At 38.4% G+C, this 11,513-nt stretch overlaps 1 non-coding gene across 1 annotated transcript; it reads right to left on the reverse strand.

Annotated features, from left to right (window-relative positions):
- Nucleotides 1-10,865: 10,865 nt before the first annotated feature.
- On the reverse strand, nt 10,866-10,967 carry LOC122149795. Its single transcript, XR_006163338.1, has one exon. It is a non-coding gene; the product is annotated as a U6 spliceosomal RNA (small nuclear RNA).
- Nucleotides 10,968-11,513: the final 546 nt, after the last annotated feature.

Consider the following 11,513-nt stretch of genomic DNA (forward strand, 5'->3'; position numbering starts at 1 on the left):
CTTATTTGCCAGAAGTTTTAATCAAATGTCATCTAGTGGATATAGTGGGTTGAATAGTGCCCCCTCCCCCAATTCAGTCCATCCAGAACCTCAGAATGTAATCTTATTTGGAAATAACGTCTTCGTAGATGTAATTTAAGATGAGGTCATACTGGATTAACCAAAACCAAACTCACTGCCATCAAGTCAGATCCGACTTCTAGCGACCCCTCCTTGGGTTTCCAAGGCTGTATCTCTGTGGAAGTAGGTTGCCCGATCTTCCTTCCAAGGAGTGGCTCGTAGCTTTGAGCTACCACACTTTTGGTTAGTAGAGCCTGTAAGAAGAGGAGGGAACATAGAGAGACACAGAGAAAACACAGCCATTTGAACACACACAGGAAGAAGGCTATGTGAGAGTGAAGGCAGAGGTTGGAATAATGCCACTACGAGCCAAGAAATGCCAGTGATTGCTGGGAACCAGCAGTAGCTACAAAGAGACAGGGAAGGACTTTTCCATAGAAAACAGTGACAGAAAAGATTTTTGTTTTTTTCCAGCCACCCAGTTTATGGTAATTTGGCCCTGGGAAACTACAGTATGCCATCTGACATTTTGGGTATGCCTTTTGGGTGCCTTTTCCTCTTTTTACGTGATGGTTTTCATTCTCTGTGATTTATGCTGCATAATTCTCAGTTACCTCTGGCATATCACCCATGGAGTTATATTCCATGAGCAAATGGCCCATTAACATGTGTCTGTGTGCTGCCCTGTGCTTATATAAATCTTCTGGAAGATCTTTGGGCTTTGCTACTGCTCCATTTTGGTGAGGAAAGACATTGAAAGATGGCCTGACTGAGACTGCCCTGCCTGTCACTGGGCCTTTGCTCTCTGAGTTCTTGCCATGCTTGACTGTTCCTTTTTACCAAGTCACTTATTCAAAATGTTTACCAGAAAGAAACATATTTGGCATTTGTGAGTTTATCATATTGCTTGTTATTTACAATAGGAGGAGTGGGACAGAAGACAAATACCTTTTTTTTTATATGCTGTTGTATTCCTGAAAGGACCCCGGGTGGTGCAAACTGTATTTGACTCCAAGCCAAAGATCGGTAGTTTGAACCCACTTAATGACACCATGGAAGAAAGGCCTGGTGATCTGCTTCTATACGATTATAGTCAAGGAAACCCTATGAAAATATTTTAGTCTGCAACACCTGCTGTTGGCATGAATTGAAATTGACTTGACAGTAAAGGGTTTGTTTTTTGGTTATGCTCCTCAAAAACAATGAGATTTCAGATTATAAACATGTTTATTCATGTTTGAAAGAATTTCTGAGGAAAATGAAATTTCCTACCAGAAACCTAATTAATCAATTCTAATGAATTAACCTTAAGCATAAGAGAACATTTTAATTGGATCCACAATAAGGCTTATGGAAGTAGCAGTCACGAAATCAGAGAATGTATTGCATTGGGCAAATCTGCTGCAAAAGACCTCTTTAAAGTATGAAAAAGCAAAGATGTCATCTTGAGAACTAAATTGTGCCTGACTTAAGCCATGGTGTTTTCAGTAGCCTCGTATGCATGCAAAAGCTGGACAGTGAATAAGTAAGGGAGAAGAAGAGGTGATACATATGAATTATGGTATAGATGAAGAATATTGATTATATCATGGACTGCCAGAATGAACAAATCTCTGTTAGAAGAAGTACATCCAGAATGATCCTTAGAAGGAAGGATGATGAGACTTCATGTACTCTGGACATGTTATTAGGAGGGACTAGTCCCTGGAGAAGTATATCATGCTTGGTAAAGTAGAGGGTCAGCAAAAAAGAGGAATACTTTTGAGAGATGGAGATGGGTTGGCACAGTGGCTACAACAATGGGCTCAAACGGAGCAAAGATTGTGAGTATAGTGCAGGACTGGGCAGTGTTTGTTCTGTTGTACATGTGTTAGCTATGAGTCAGAAACTACTCGCTGGCATCTAACAACAACACAAGCATAAGAAGAGAATGACTGAGGCATTTTGACTGGAGACAAAAGAAGGGAAAGTTCAGGAGCTTCAGTTCCCCTCAGCATCCTTATAGGTATTAGGTATACAGAGTTAAGGAAGGGTCCCCGGAGCACAAGTGGAAGCTGGAGAGCAAAAGGTTTTAAGGATGAACAGATAAAGAGTTTGGAACTATGGGGAAATAAAGCATTGATGGGAAATGATCTTAAAGAAATACTTCTACCAATTAGACCTCCCACCTCCTGTTCATTTTTAAAACCCTCTGATTAAGTGGCTGAAACATAGTTTTACATGTTGTTGTTGTTATGTGCTGTCGGGTCGGCCCTGACTCATAGCGACCCCTCCTTGGGCTTCCCAGGTGGTATTACTACGGCAATAGATTGCCCAATCTTCCTTCCGAGGAGTGGCTGGTGGGTTTGAACCACCAGCCGTCTGGTGAGCAGGCAAGTGCCTCAGGCACTATGCTACCAGAGCTCCCATAGTTTTACATAGAGGTATAAAAAAATGAAAGTAAAAAAGGAATCTTTAATTCTGACAGTTTTCATCTGAAGGCATTGGTTAACATTATTTATTTGCAAGGATTACTTTTTTTAGGGGAGCTAGGCTAACTTCTTAAAATTCTGAAACAATCCAAGTCTGTGAAAATCTTTTATAGAACAACATAAGGGTATGTCCTTTGCAGAATGATATATGTGAGTACTTACTCATTAGGATTAGGAAATTGGTTTTTGAAATTTAAGAGGTATTACTTCCTCATACGAAGAGCTCTGGTGGCATAGTGGGTAAGACATTTGGCTGCTAACTAGAAAGTCAATAGTTCAAAACCACCAGCTGCTCTGAGAGAGGAAGATGAGGCAATCTACTTCTGTAAAGATTTACAGCCTTGGAAACCCAATGGACTCACTATGAGTCGAAATCCGACTGGATGGCAGTGGGTTTGTTTGGTTTACTTCCACATACAAGTATGTAGATTACCTGATATTCAGTCTCTTCTTCAGTGTACATCACTAAAATTACTGGCCTTGAGAGTATGAAGGAAATTTTGATATCTGCCCTAAGTTTTACATTAAAAAAAAAAAAAAAAAACAAATCAATTCAGAGAAAGAAGATACAGAAAAACAAACACTGGTACCCACTCTAAGCTTATCACTTTCACTACCTTATCTCATATAATCTTAACCCTGAGAGATAGCTTATCACTGTTTCACAGTTGGGGAAACTGATATTCAGAGAGGTTAAGGGACTTGTCCAGAGATGCACAGCAATGGATAGAAATGGGTTTTAAATATAGATCTGTCTAGTCCTGATGGCCATGCTCTTTCTACTACCCCAAATTAAGGCCATTCTGCTAGTTAATAATAAAGAGAATGAACTAGGATCTGGGTGTCTTAACTTAATTCTCTAAACAGTGATTGGTCCAATACTTTATAGTACTTACTTGAACACGTATGTCAGTTGTAAAAGAGATTTGTGTAGAATTACTTTTCTTATTTTTTTTTTAAAGTAAAGAAGCTAATTGAGCTTTCAGACACATCACTAACTTAATTTTAATCTCTGGTTGCTGTTCTGTACGTATTTTTCCTTTAGATGATAAGTATGCAATTGTGGTTACCCTGATTAATGCTCTACATATTTCCTCAGGCATTCATGGAGAATTGACTAAAATATAAGTTACCCTTGGTTTCAGAAAACTTCTGATTGGCATTCAGAAACATGCACAAAATATACCCTTTGGTAAGCAATGTCCCAGCCTACAATTTTCATTTTCTTTTAAGGAAGGGAACAGGGAAAAAAAGAAGATGTATTCAAGGGAGATTTTGGTTACAGTTAAGAGAAACTGTGGTTTGAAACTTTTGTATTTTCAATTCCAGCCTTTTACCCTGCATAGGGAACATTAAAACCTGGATGTATTCAGGTGTTTTCAGCATGATGAGCTGGAATGTAATGCTGAATCAGCTCTTTTCTCCTCTTTATTTTAGAGCAAAAATATCACCATAGCATAAATTGCCTTGGGTCAGAACACTGTTTGTTGAATTATTCAACAGTTTGAACTAGTAGAATTTGAGAATTCATTAGGCTGAAGGTGAAAAGTTAAGTTAAAAACATTTCCTTATAGTTATGATACAACTCACAATGTTGACAGATTCCAGAAAGGCCGCAGGAGCGGAGAGATATGTGGTCTTAATGAGCTAGAAACACTCTTCTTGCCTATCCATTTACCCAACAGCCACTCAGAAATGCCCTGCATTCAAATCAGTGAGGCCTCAATTTGGACCATAAGTAAATATGTACTGGGTAGGATTCCCACTGGTACTTTCCAAAATATATTTAGATGAGAGTGAAAAATAATGCTATTGATTTATTTTCATTTTTCTGTTTGTAGCCATCATCCTATGAGAAAACAAACCAGGGTCACATCATTTGAACAAACAGAACTTTTTGTTCTTTGATTGATCTTTAAGTTATTGCAAAAAGAGCCTGTAGCTTGCAGTCATAAGATGGGAACCCTATTAAGAAGATTTCTCATTAGAAATGGTGGCAAAAGAGTGATGGATAATAACAATACTATGCCAAGCTCTCTTGGGCAGTAAAATGTCCCTCTTTTCCCTAATTCATTTGTATATAGGGAGCTCTTGTGTATAGTGTTGAGTATTGCCATTTTAAAAATAGGAAGAAACAATTTTCAGAATAAGACCCCAGTAACACCAGTCTCTTGATACCAACTTAGCCATTATACCCCAACCTCCCTTTCTCACTCAGCACCCTGTATAGAAAGCTGAACTTTGGGTTGTGTTCTACTGTCTATCCTCTAAGTGCTATCCCAAAATTTATTTTCTTACTATTAAAGCTCACTCCTCTTAAGATACATTAAGTTATTAGTTTGGACACTTTAGAAATAATTGATGATGAAGCCATCTGAGGAATAAGATGTTCCCTTACTACTTCGGCTGTGGCCACTCTCCGCTCCATTAAGGCTCTTCCTCCCCAAGTGATTGATGCTATCTTGTTGATCTATATTTTAAGATCCCAAGCTGCCAGAGGTGGGTAAGGTCTTTCAGCACCATTTGATACACATTCCCTTCTTGAACCACTTGTTCTTCAATTACATTACCTTACCTTGTTTGTCCTTCCACTTCATGGGCAATTTTTTCCCAATTTCCTTTATTGGCCTCCTTCTATTAACCCTTAAATACTTAGAGTGTTTCAGGGCTTGAATCTGGGTCCTCTAGAGGTTAAACAAAGAGCCCTATTGGCACAGTGGTTAAGTGCACAGCTGTAAATTCAAAGAACACCAGTTCAAACTCATCAGCTGTGCCGTGGAAAAAAGGTATGACAGTCTGCTTCCATAAAGGTTATGGCCTTGGAAACCCTATGGGGAAGTTCTACTTTGTCCTATAGGGTCATAATAAGTAAAAATCAACTTCAGGGTAATGTTTAGTGGTTAAGCACTCAGCTGCTAACCCAGGCATCATTGGTTAGAACCCTTCAGTTGCTCTGTGGGAGAAAGAGAATATCACAGTCATTGAAAACCCTGTGCAGCACCAGTTCTACTCTGACATGCAATCAGTGTTGCCATGAGTAGGAATCTACTCCTTGGCAACTGGTTGGTTGACTGAATATCCTAATTACTCTTAAATTTGTATAGTTAATTGTATTCACACTTGGATGTCTAAGGGACATCATACACACAAATTTGGCTTTTTAGCCAAAATTCTCTTTAGAACTAATATTTCCACCCCAACCCACTTTTACCCCTATTTTTTCCAGTCTCATTAAATAGCATCACCATCCACTCGATTGCTAAGGCCAAGAACTTACAAGTCTTCCTTGATTCCTCTTTTTCCCTCATCCCCATATCCAGTCCATTAGCAAACCTTGTCTGTTTTGCTTCCAAAATAAATAACGTATCTAACCACTTCTCAGCATCTTTTCTCCATTATTACAACCCATTATCTGCTCCCTGTACTCTTGTCTTGTACTCTTCAAGTCCATCCTCTACACTGAACCTGAGTTTTCTTAAAGCATCTCACTACCTTGCTTAAACTTTCTAGTGACTTCCCATTGTGACTAATATAAAATTCAGACTTTTTACCATGGCCTTGAGGTTCTGTATGACCTGGTTCCTGGTTTCCTCTCTGATTTCATCTCCCTATACTGATGCCTTGGTTTTCTGTGCTCCACCAGCCTTATTATTGTTATTGTTGTGTGGTGTTGAGTTGATTCCAACTCATTCCTCCCAAATATTCCTGCCTCACAACCTTTATTTCTGCTGCTCTTTTTGTTTCCTTTTCTTCCAAGTTTTTTCTCAATTGCCTTTTATCATTTGTGTCTTGCTTCACTTCCTCCAAGCAGCCCTCCCTAACTACCTTAGCTAAAGCAGTCTCTCCTCTGCCACTCTCTGTTATGCTGTCCTATTTTATTTTCATTATTTAATTGTTTCATTTTCTTATCTTTATTTCATTTTCAATTCTTGAGATAATTGTACTTGTTTGTTTTACTTTCTGTCTTCCACCATAAGAGCCCAAGATAACTATTTGGTTCACTGCTGTACCTCAGTGCCCAGAACCATGCTTGGCACATAGTAGTTGCTCAGGAAGTACTGGCTGACTGATATGTAATGCTTTGCATTTGCCTCTTTGTTTCTTTGAATTTATACTTTGAAGAGGGAGGTAACAATTCTTTTGATAACAATTTGGTAACAATTCTTTTTGATATGCTGGACCAAGTAAATTGGATTTACCAGCTTTGCATTTGCCTCTTTGTTTCTTTGAATTTATACTTTGAAGAGGGAGGTAACAATTCTTTTGATAACAATTTGGTAACAATTCTTTTTGATATGCTGGACCAAGTAAATTGGATTTACCCCATTCATCTGAAGAAATGATCTTTCCAGATCCATTAATCTGTTGCATGTGACTTGGCTTTTTTTGCCTTCCTCTAGGTACCAATTTTGGAAGTGGATTTATTTTACATTGCAAAGCTTTTGTCTCATTTTTCAACCTGTGCATGACAGCTCTCAGAAAAAGGCTATACTGATTCCTTTCACTACTGTCTTGTATTGGGAGTGGCTTGCTATGAGAGCTCATCTTTTTCATTATATGGCTATAGAAGAATTGACATCAGCTCTCTCAGGCAACCATTGACTTCCATCTCACTTCTCTGGGATTGTAGACAGGAACATTCCTGGCTTACTCATGAAAGGGAGCTCTTTTGCTGATGTTGTTGCAATTTGCTGCACACATCAAGAATGTAGAGGTTATAATGGGAACAAGCACTGAAGCGAGTGGCGGGTATCCGAGAGGAAATTGAAGAGGAGTCAGCACTGTTTCCTGTAACCTGTTCCTGGATGGAGACCACCAAGCAAGATAGAAATCTAGCACGTAAAGTGGGACGAGCTGTGCCAGCTATCTGGTCACAGATTCTCTATTCCAGCACAGACTTTGCATTTTGTGGCACAGTCAAACTACTGTCTTGAGTTCCCAGTAAGTGTAAGGCATTTGTGAGTTACTGAGTAGTGGTGGTGATGGGTGGCTTTGGGGGACAAGATGCTTGGGAAGATGAATAAGACCGGTTTTGTGTGCTTTGTTGTTGTTGTTGTTATATGCCGTCGAGTCGTGTGTGCTTTAGGAGATCCTAAATAATAAATATGAAAATAATTACCACAAAGGGCAGAATACATTTTGGAGCAGAAGAAAGAGAATAGGAAAAATCTGTGGGTATTTAAAACGGGGATAACTCAAGTGTAGGATGGATGGTGGATAGGAGAGAATGAAGAGGGACCATTTGAGGAGGATGTGTGATGGGATGGATGGTTCAACCCAGGAAAATGTGTCCCGACTGACTGGAATGTTAAGGAAAGGAAATTCTCAGGCTTCCTTCACTTCTGTTATTTTTCATGACCTTGAGCAACCCTGTGCAAAAGGAAGAGAATGCCTAGGAAACCTGCTAGACCCTTTGCAAAAGGAAGATCTGTTGAGCCAAATAAAGTATTCATCAGCAGACCTGCTGTCTGGCTGACAGATGGACATTTGTCCCTAAGCCTTGCTCAGTGTTATGTCTGGTTGGGAAAGTAGGGGAAGCCCACCCCATTGGCCCTTGAGGGCTGGGTTTCTGTTTTCTCACATTACTTACTTTCCTGCTGTTTGCCATTGTCATGTACCCGCGGACCACTACTTACCTAATATTTTCTTTAAATTGACCCTCCATTTTACTTAAGTATATATAAATCCATCCCAAACATTAGTGTCTGTGAAATCAGGCATCTCTTCCTTTGCTTTCACATATAGGCTAGGTATATATTTTCCCAAATCACACACCATCCACATTCATCTCACGTAATTTTATACAAGTGATGATAGAGAACTTGTATCTTCCTTTTAAACCTTTCCAGTTTATGGGGAAAATAAAATGACCTTTCTTAACATCTGTGTAGCAGTCTTACTAAATCCTCCTCCTCCACTTTTGTCCCTCTCACCCTTGTTTTGCCCCCAACTCCACTCCCTTCTCCAACCTTTGGGTTCTGTAACGTTCTGTGCCTGCAGACACTGTAGAGGACATAATAAAAAAGATGTTGGGTATTTTAAGATTTGAAGTGCAATGAAAGGAAATTACTGACACAGTGAATTGTCATTTAATGGGAGATGGTGATATCGATCTGGTAATGTTTCCTGCGGTCCTACTTGTAATAACTGTATAATATCATATACTTTATCAAAATAATTTAAAAATCTGGCAAATGAAGTTGTTATGGAGCCTCTGCATAAAATGAGCCTCTGCATAAAATGAAATGGAAGTCTGAGGGTCTAGAGATGGTGAGAGAAGAACAGAAAGGCCTGTGGGACTAAATCAGAGGAAGACTATAAAGCTCAGTGGCTGGAATAGATTTCTGAGGATTAAGTTAATGTCTTCATGGGGCTCTGAGTCTCTTAGACCCTGTTATTCTACAGAGAATAAAAAATGATGCCCTCATCTCTTCCTTTGCTTTCGCAGATATTACTCTTCAGAGCTGATGTAGGTTAGCATGTATAGTTGCCTGATTTGTAGAATATGATTATGTTTATTAGAACATTTCTGGTATAATAAACCAACTTTATGAGGGGCCCATTATCAGCAGGTTGCAAGTTTAGTACATAGCTCAACACATTGGTTTTTTTGTAGTCCATAATGAAGTGTCTGCTGTTACCAAAAATTTAATGAAAATTATGATGGTATTTCTCAGCTTCCTTATTAAAAGTCAGGTCTTGGTATTTCTGAAACTTTCATTATTATTTTAATTAGTTGTACTCCCATTACCTTTCATAGGCATTAAAGTTCTTGAAGTTTCAAATTTCCTTCACTATTCTTTCTTTACACATATAATCTAGAACATACCCACAGAGAAAGGGTTAAGAATAGTTAAAGCAGATTTCTCTTTCTTTCTTGGAAGATGAATAGCTCCTCTGTTTAATACATGAAGCGTTCTTAATTTGGATCTTTAATGAAAATTTTCTAATAACTTGAAGGGTCACTAATGTTTGATTTTGCATTACCTATAAGCAGAGGGTTTTCTGAGCATTTAAATATTACAAATAGATTGCAAATGCTGGGTTTAAATTTAGAGTCCCAGATTTTTGAGCACATTAGAGGAATTGATTTACTTAACTGCTTCAGTTTTCTTTTCAAATTCATTTGAATATGATACATAAATTACAAAGCATTCTTACATAATTAAACTATATGGAAACTTCTTCTAGGAAACCTTTAGTCAGGAATGTACATATGTTTTTAAACCTTTAAAAATATTTTACACTTAGTAAAATATTTTATATATTTTACACTTTGTAAAAGCTTGTTATTTCACTAGAGGTCTGTGCTTTCTTTACCAGTTTAAGAGCAGAGCTATAATAATGATACGATGCATCATCTTAATCATCTCATTTTACCCATTGTTTAAACCCAGAGGAAAAGAGAACACTGAATTCTTGACCTTTCTTATGACTTTGTGGGCCCCTGTCCTTGTCCAATCTTTCTAACATGTTTATGCTATTTGGTCTTACTGGCTTTAACATAAAGAGCTTTTCACAGCTGTTGGAAACCTTTAGATCTATATATGAAAGAATAATGACTATATAAATGAGATTGTTAGCAGACATTTTTCAAACAAGGCCTGCTAGTTTGCATACATATATGAGGGCTACTTCTGTATTTTGGTTGGGTGTGTCAAGTACTTAATGCAACATGAGTAACCATAGCAAGATTGACAGAGCTGCTGCAGCATGTGCCATGAAATCTAAAGCCTTGATTCTCCACAGTCTTTGTGGGTATTACACTGAGAGCAGGAGCGTCTCTCTCCTCTGTCTTTCCATGAGTGAGGTTGTAAACCTAGAGCTGACGCTCACCTCCTTATCGCATGCTGGATTAGAGCCATAGCTCTCTCCAAGACTTCTCTCTTTTCTTTCTCCCTAGTAATCCATTCTTTGCTCCATTGCCAGAGTATTTTCCCTCAGCCACTTTCAACATTTAACTACCTCATTCTATCAAATGCAATGCTTGGGTCTGAATTTCAAATGCTGCCATAACTGGTTTGAACTCTGTCATCAACCTTGCTTTTCTGTAAATATCAGCAGGCCCTTTTGCCCATCCCTGATTCCAGTGATAAGTAAATTTGTCATCCTTACTCTTCTTGTCCATGACATCCAGCTTGTCTCCCCAGCTTTTCTGGAATATATTTTTTTGCTTTCCTTCATTTTATCTAAAATCTACCTGTCTTCCAAAGTCCATCTTGATTCTTAATTGTCATCATATACTTAAATTTACTGCTCTTCCTCATTTCTGATCCATACTTGTCTCTACTATGCATTTTATTTCTTTAATTAATTATCTTTTTATATTATTCTAAAAATATGGAATACATCACAAATTTGCATGTCATCCTTGCACAGGGGCCATGCTAATCTCTGTTTTGTTCCAGTTTTAATGTCTGTCCTGCCAAAGTGAGCATGTCTACCATGCATTTTAATACCCCTTGACAGGTTTGATTTTGAGGACCACATCTGCTGTGTAAAATAAGAAACACCTCTAAATGTAGGCTTGGGCATTCTCAAATGACTTTTATCTATGTATTTTATATTAACATTGCATTATTAAGGCATTCTTTCTTATTTTAGTCAACTTTTTAAAATTAACTGACCAAACTGTTGGCTTAGAGACCAGTTTTGTTAGGGATATTCCATTGGAGCCTCACTTCCTACAGAAAAGTGGTAGGACAGTCATGAATAGCTTTTACTCGATATAAACATTTCTCATGTTTGTGCTTCATTGTAATAGTTGTTCTCCTACGTAGATATATTTGGATGTTTTATACTTTTAGAGGGAACGCTGGTGGCATAGTACTTAAGGCATTTGACTACTAACCGGAAGGCTGGTGGCCAAACCCACCAGCCACTCCTCGGAAGAAAGATTGGGCCATCTACTTCTGTAGAGATTTTGTTGTTGTTGTTATGTGCCGTCAAGTCAGACCCAACTCATAGTGACCCCTCCTTAGG

This window comes from Orycteropus afer, unplaced genomic scaffold (assembly GCF_000298275.1).
Source record: "Orycteropus afer afer isolate SDZICR_OR568_19922 unplaced genomic scaffold, OryAfe1.0 scaffold00047, whole genome shotgun sequence".
NCBI lineage: Eukaryota > Metazoa > Chordata > Mammalia > Tubulidentata > Orycteropodidae > Orycteropus > Orycteropus afer.